At 34.7% G+C, this 6517-nt stretch overlaps 2 long non-coding RNA genes across 2 annotated transcripts; both read right to left on the minus strand.

Moving 5' to 3' along the window:
* Nucleotides 1-196: 196 nt before the first annotated feature.
* Nucleotides 197-2308, minus strand: LOC131227179 (uncharacterized). Its single transcript, XR_009162089.1, has 3 exons — nucleotides 2185-2308; nucleotides 1877-1972; nucleotides 197-416 (listed from the first exon to the last, which is right to left on the minus strand). It is a non-coding gene; the product is annotated as an uncharacterized LOC131227179 (long non-coding RNA).
* A 2660-nt stretch (nucleotides 2309-4968) lies between these two features.
* On the minus strand, nucleotides 4969-5658 carry LOC131227912 (uncharacterized). The gene is made up of 2 exons (XR_009162600.1): nucleotides 5585-5658; nucleotides 4969-5502 (listed from the first exon to the last, which is right to left on the minus strand). It is a non-coding gene; the product is annotated as an uncharacterized LOC131227912 (long non-coding RNA).
* Nucleotides 5659-6517: the final 859 nt, after the last annotated feature.

Below are 6517 nucleotides of genomic sequence, written 5' to 3' on the forward strand. Positions count from 1 at the left end.
TGGTCCCATATTAAAATAATATTTATAATAATAAATTGAATAGTTTCAAATAAATAAATAAAATCCAGTTATCTAGCTCCCATTCATCCTTGCCTAAAACCTGCAAAACAAAATAGCAAAAAGAATGTATTATGGAAAATAGCTTTACCATGTGAGATCCATAATACAGTGAAAATATTGCATCTACGCATTTATGGTATCCATTACAGAAGCACAATCATTGAAGGAGAGTTGACTGTATTCATGGTCTTGGAACATACATCTTTGGAACCCCATACACTAAACTACAAGTGGCTACAAAAGAAAACAAATGGAGAAATGCCCAAGCCGGCTATATGTACAGGAACCTTGCCTGTAGATAGCTGCAGTCGGACACGAGGCATACATATGGGATGATGTGTTATGATTCTTCAACCCTATAGTCATTTTTAAGATGAGAAAAATACAACCAAAGATGTAAGAGGTGTCTGAATAAATTACAAATCCATGCAGGAGACTTATTCCCATTTGAATGTCTGAAAGAAGGGTCAAAATTGAAATAGATAGGTCTTAATGCCAAGAACAGAAGATAGTCGGTGTGTACATGAGAGAGAGAGAGAGAGAGAGAGAGAGAGAGAGAGAGAGGAATACAAATGTAGATTTTTACAAGTAGAAATAAATTAGCACAAATGGCCTTGAAATTACAGCTAATAGATCAAGATACTAGAATTCAACAATCAAGAAATTATCAATTATAGGATTGTGTGATTAACTGCCTTGTGACAGAACCCATAAATTGTCCCCAAAGACCTATGCATGAAAATTTTGGGTTACTTTGTAGATAGGACATCACAGTTCTAAAAGATCATCTTTCTAACATATAGATAAACAAACATGTCAAAAACTTGAGCACATGAAAATAGCCCGAGATTAGGTGAAGTTGAGGCTGAAGAAATTGATTTTTTTATATAAACTAATGAGATGTTGATTGTCTACAGCTAGATATAGAGGTGACAAAGGGAAATAGAAGCGGATTCCAAAAATGGGAAAATAAGCCATGGGGTACATCAAAACAGAGGATTCAAATTAGCAAGATCCTCAATTTCCAGCTCCTGCATTGATTGGTTTTCAAAAAACACAAGTCATTTCATCTATTGAATCATCAATTTACGCCATAAGAATAAAAAATAAAAAATAACTATGTCAACTAAAAAAAATTAAAAGAGAGAGAATAAGCTAATTACGGATACAAATCCTATCAAGTTACCAAGCCAATTCCAGAAAAAGGCCAGTTCTTGAATTCTTGGCCTAAGGGAAGCTTGCAAATCCCTAGGGAAATGTGAATATTTCTTTAATTTGTCATATAAGTAGACATTCCAAGGTAATGAATTCCAAGTTTTCAAGCACATTTCTAGAATCTGCTGAATTTTATTCCCAGTTTCCAGACATAACCAACAGATTCAATTTCTCGGAGAATTTGTTTCCTAGAAATAAATTCTTTATTTAGTAATTTCTAAATTCTAGGTTGCCAAATGACCCCTAAAACATAGCTACGGGATCGGATCATCCATCACAAGGGTCCCATTATGCTAACGTCCACAGTCAAAGAATCAGGTCAATCCAATAAAGAAGTGAGCCACAGATTATGAAACAGATATATGGCTTAAAAAATGTAGAATTTTTCTAAGCTATCCACCTGTTTCTAATAGTCCACCTGCCTGCCATGATGGCAGATGTTGTAGCAAAAACCAACATGATGCCTCAAAATCATTATTAACTTTTCAAGGTTTTTTTTTACAATAGCTATACCAACATTTTCAAGATTTCAACTTCCATAAAACCAACATGCATATAAATAAACAAAAGAAAAGAAAACTATAGAAGTTGCATTTTGTACCCAACTATTAGTCAATGGCCTTAGATCAACAAGCCTAGCACTTTTGGAACCCACACGTAGCTTTGATGTTCTATGGGCATCAACATCAAGCAAATTCTGTACGGAAACAAATCACAAGAAGTATTCCTGTCATAAATTAAATCGTAATCTTTTGGTATCCCTTGATGAAAATATGAAAAGGAGAGTACATTCTTCTCGTGAAAGAGCTTGATCTAGAAGCTAAAGCATTTAACAGAGTTTAAAAATCATCAATAATGTACTAAAATAGAATGATGTAAATAATAAATCCAAGCATAGATATAACTTACCTTGCTCATTGACCAAAACTCAGCTTCTGTTGACATAGAAAGTGAACTTGGATGATGTGTAAAGAGTGACTTGGTCAGTAGGTACAAATGCATTGTACCATGGAAAGAAGACATCTTTCACTTGCATAAACATCATAATGAGAGACCGTGAATAAGGATGGGAACTATAAAGATCAATTGACAATATAAATAATCTAGAACATTCTATATTAGTAAAGCCGATGGGGCAACTTACATCTCGCAAGACAAAAAACAGCATTTATTTAAAACTTTCAATACCATACACTACATCCCTTTTAAACCTTACACTACAAGTAAAAAAGTATACAAAAAAGTCTTGGTTATGTTTTCAAATTAGTCATAAGTAAATAAACAATAAAGCATCCATGTATAAAAATAGAAAACTAACATTGAGGGTTAAGATAACAATGATGATGGTTTAATGGAAAGCCAACATTGAAGGTTAATCTAATTAGCAAGTCTTTTTCATTTGAGAGGATTTCTGCATATTGTTGATGTTCTCAATGAAGTAGGTGGTGTTTGGTTCTGTTGTAACATGGTGTTTGGTTTAAAATTAACTGCCTGTCTTTATCTCTACATATAAGACTGTTGATTTAGAGAGACTATGGGACCATTGAAACTCCATTAGTTTAAAGGTTTTTGTCTTCCCTATGCTGTTGATCATTTGCAACAATACCATACAAGAAACGCTTCTCTTTTGTATCCTTCATTTCAATTGATGAACAAAAAAAGAATGCCAGTGAGGCTCAAGTGTTTGATAAATTTTGGTAATAAACTTGAAAGTATAGATAATAATGCATGATTTAGGATCTAGCATGCATTTTGGTACCATTTACTAAATGGTCACAACCCTACAAGACCTTGATTCGTGCACTTGGCTGAGGATTCAAACCATACCATTAGTGGAGCACCTCTTGGTATTTTTGGATGGTAAAAGAATTCTTAGATCAAATGGTTGGAAACAGTTTCAACCAGTGGCCCATCCATAACCTGGTCTACCAGTTGGCTGGTTTGGATGGATTGAGACATTTGCCAATCTTATCATAGGACTGATACCATCTAATATATGGCACTGGATGCACACTGGATCCTACCTCTTTTTATAGGTTGGTGTATAGAAACTGTAAATATCACACAAAAATCAAATGGAATTAAGGAAACATGGAAATTGTTACTGCTGAAACTTGGAGACATTCGACACTTTAGCTTCCAAAATTGAAGAGAAATGAAGAGACAGCATTCACCATCGTGTATTAATCACAGTTCAGAAACAACCAATGAGCTTCTTGGCTTCACCCAGAGGTGCAGCCTTGGCAAGTATTGTCTTGAAAACTGATTGGATGCAGAACTTGCTCTAAGAGCCTTCAAATAAAAGTATTCGGTAACTTATGCATTAAGGGTATGTTTGAGAGTATCCAGAAAACCCATTTTCCGCAAAACTAATGCTCGGTTCTTTTTTAGTTCTTAGAAACGAACAAGGTATCGTTTCATTTGCAGAAAAGTGGAAAATCAATAACATGTCGTAATGCCCAGATGCTCTGTCAGTTCAAAATGGGGTCACCCCACTGACATTCAACCAAAGTAGATTTGGGGCTTGTAAATAATTATGTTCCAACTAGATTCCCAGATTACTATTAGATGAAGAAATTACAGAAAAATTCTTACTTGAAGGCGACTATGGACACCCAACATGAAGTCGTGAAAATGGATTCGCTTTTTCCTCCAGTTAGATGGCCTGTGTAAAGAGAATGGAAGTATTAGAAGTCACTAATCCATTGAGTGGACAAACATATAGTTTTATGGCTCAGATTTCAATTTCCTTGCAACTTACCCATAACAAACAGCCCATTTGGGATATTAAATCAAGATCTAAAACTACCATGAAATATTCATTGAGGAGAATTAAGTCTCTTGTCTACTCTACAAATCAGAATAGGAAGAAACTTTCTCACTGATGTTGACATTCTTCAAGTTCATGCTGGTAAAATCATCAACATATATGTAAGAACTAGAACCTTATGACCAAAGGTCCTCTTCAAGATCCTAGGGGAAGCCTTACAACTGGTTCACTCCATACATCACCCAGAAAAACTATGACTAATAGAAAAGGCAAATTTCTCCAAGACTTCATCAATTGTATATCTCTACCACAAAATGTAGCATGTATGTGATTTTATTGTATATGTATCAGCCTCTATAATTTAAGCATATCATGGAATTTGAATCCCTGGGCATTTGATATGTATGCTTACCCTCTAGAGTGCATATTCTCTAAGATTGAGATGGACTCAACAGTAATACAAGCTGTTGGTTCTGTTTAGACAATTTCTGAAGCTGAGCATGTCAGAAGACCAGGAAAGAAAATCATGGGTAGGTTAGGCATGCACGAATAGATTATAGAGATACATGGCCAGAGAAAATGGCATTTTTGTTATTTGTTAATGGCCCATTGTCTCTAAAACGACATTGCTGGTACGATTGTTAAACCAATGTCTAATGGACCTAAATGTTTTCCAAAGCAATAAAACACAAGTCCAAAATCTTCTCATCCAAAAATCCATAAAGTTAGCAATCAGATTCAAATGTATAACCCATATGTTCAAAGACAAAAGGAAAATCAAAATAAAAAATTCAATCAACTATTTAAAACCAGAACTGGACCATGAACCATTTTTTTGCCACCGTTTAGTTCAAAGCAGTCCAACTGCCAGTTCCACCTGCTATGTTCATGTGCAGTGAATATGTATAGCGGCATCAAACAAATCTTTCTTTTTTTCTATTTTAACTTGTGAGCTACTTAATAGGCATTCTAATAAATTAATCTTTAGCAACAATATAAAAAGCCAAAAGGATGGCATGTTTGATGATTATGTCATGCACTCTTACAATAACATTCCAAGTAAATGTTTTGGTATGCACAATGAGGGGACTTTTATGCCATTTACTAAAAAAAGGATCATAGGCATCGAACATAGATGTCTAAAGAACTTGACATCAATCATGACAAAATGTTATAAATTCATACACATCAATCAGCACAAATAAAATTAAAGAGATATTGGCATCAGCCTTCAAACAATGTAAGAAAATGATTCAATGCAGAGAAACCAAACCTAGATGATTGCTCATAGCTAAAAAAAACTTGACTGCCGAGTTTGGCACTATGCCATGCACAATTGGTACCATTGCCATTAAATAGGCCACGAAAACCTTCAGTTCTCCATATATACTTCGAGCCTTGTACTGTTCCATTGTACTTTATATTTTGATGATTTTGAACCTGCATTTTCCAATTACCTAGGACAATACCATGCTTTAGATTGAAAATTGTAACAAAAAGAAGAATAATGGAGAGAAGGCTAAAAGATGAAGTTACAACTTGTTGGAAAATATTTTAGCTCTTTACATTTCCAACCAAGAACAAGCTTTCAGGCACTACACATTGAATGTTTTTCAGTGCTCTATACAGTGGTTATAAATGCATCTGAATTCAGAGAAAATAAAATTTTATTTAAAAAAAATTCATTGCTTGCAAAAAATAATTTATGACTTATAATTTGAAAAAGGCAACTTTATTTAAAGATATTTTCCAACTAAAATTTTGCAAAAAAAAAAAAAAAAAGGAAACAAAGAAGAGCACACTCAACTCCATTTACAAAAATGGTGGGGCCTCAATCACCATTTACAAAAATGGTGGGGCCTCAATCACCATTGTTTTGCTGCAGTATGGTCCACCTGAGATTTGGATATGACTCTTTTTTAGGCTCTTGCCCTAAAATAATGATCCAAGTGAATGGACCGCATAGCTAAAATACATGCATCATTGTGGGGTCCACCGAGCACTGTCCAAATCTCTAATACATAATTACCATTAACTAAAATGAGACGAAGTCATTTTTAAGTGGCTGCCAAACATGGCCTTGGGTTTTGGTTGAAGGCTGTTTAACTAGCATAAGGTATAATTTCATATTTAATATGAGAAGAACCTTTGATACTCTGGCAAAGTGTGATGGATGATACCCAGGCACTAAGATACTGTACACATGGCATACAAGTAATTCAAAGTAATCTGGACACATTATGGATAGTTTAGATGGATCATAAACCAAAAGCCAGACTTCTATAACTATCAAATAGGTGGACATTATTGCAGGATGGAGAATGAAAAATACCCAGTGATGCCCCTATCCAAAAAATAAATAAATAAATCCAGCGGTGTTATTTCAGCTAACAAGGGTATGCATACTCAGTGGGTTCGCTTCTACCCCTATCGGACACACAACATGCAAACCACAATGCAGTAAGCCCAGTA

This window comes from Magnolia sinica, chromosome 15 (assembly GCF_029962835.1).
Source record: "Magnolia sinica isolate HGM2019 chromosome 15, MsV1, whole genome shotgun sequence".
In the NCBI taxonomy this organism is placed as follows: domain Eukaryota; kingdom Viridiplantae; phylum Streptophyta; class Magnoliopsida; order Magnoliales; family Magnoliaceae; genus Magnolia; species Magnolia sinica.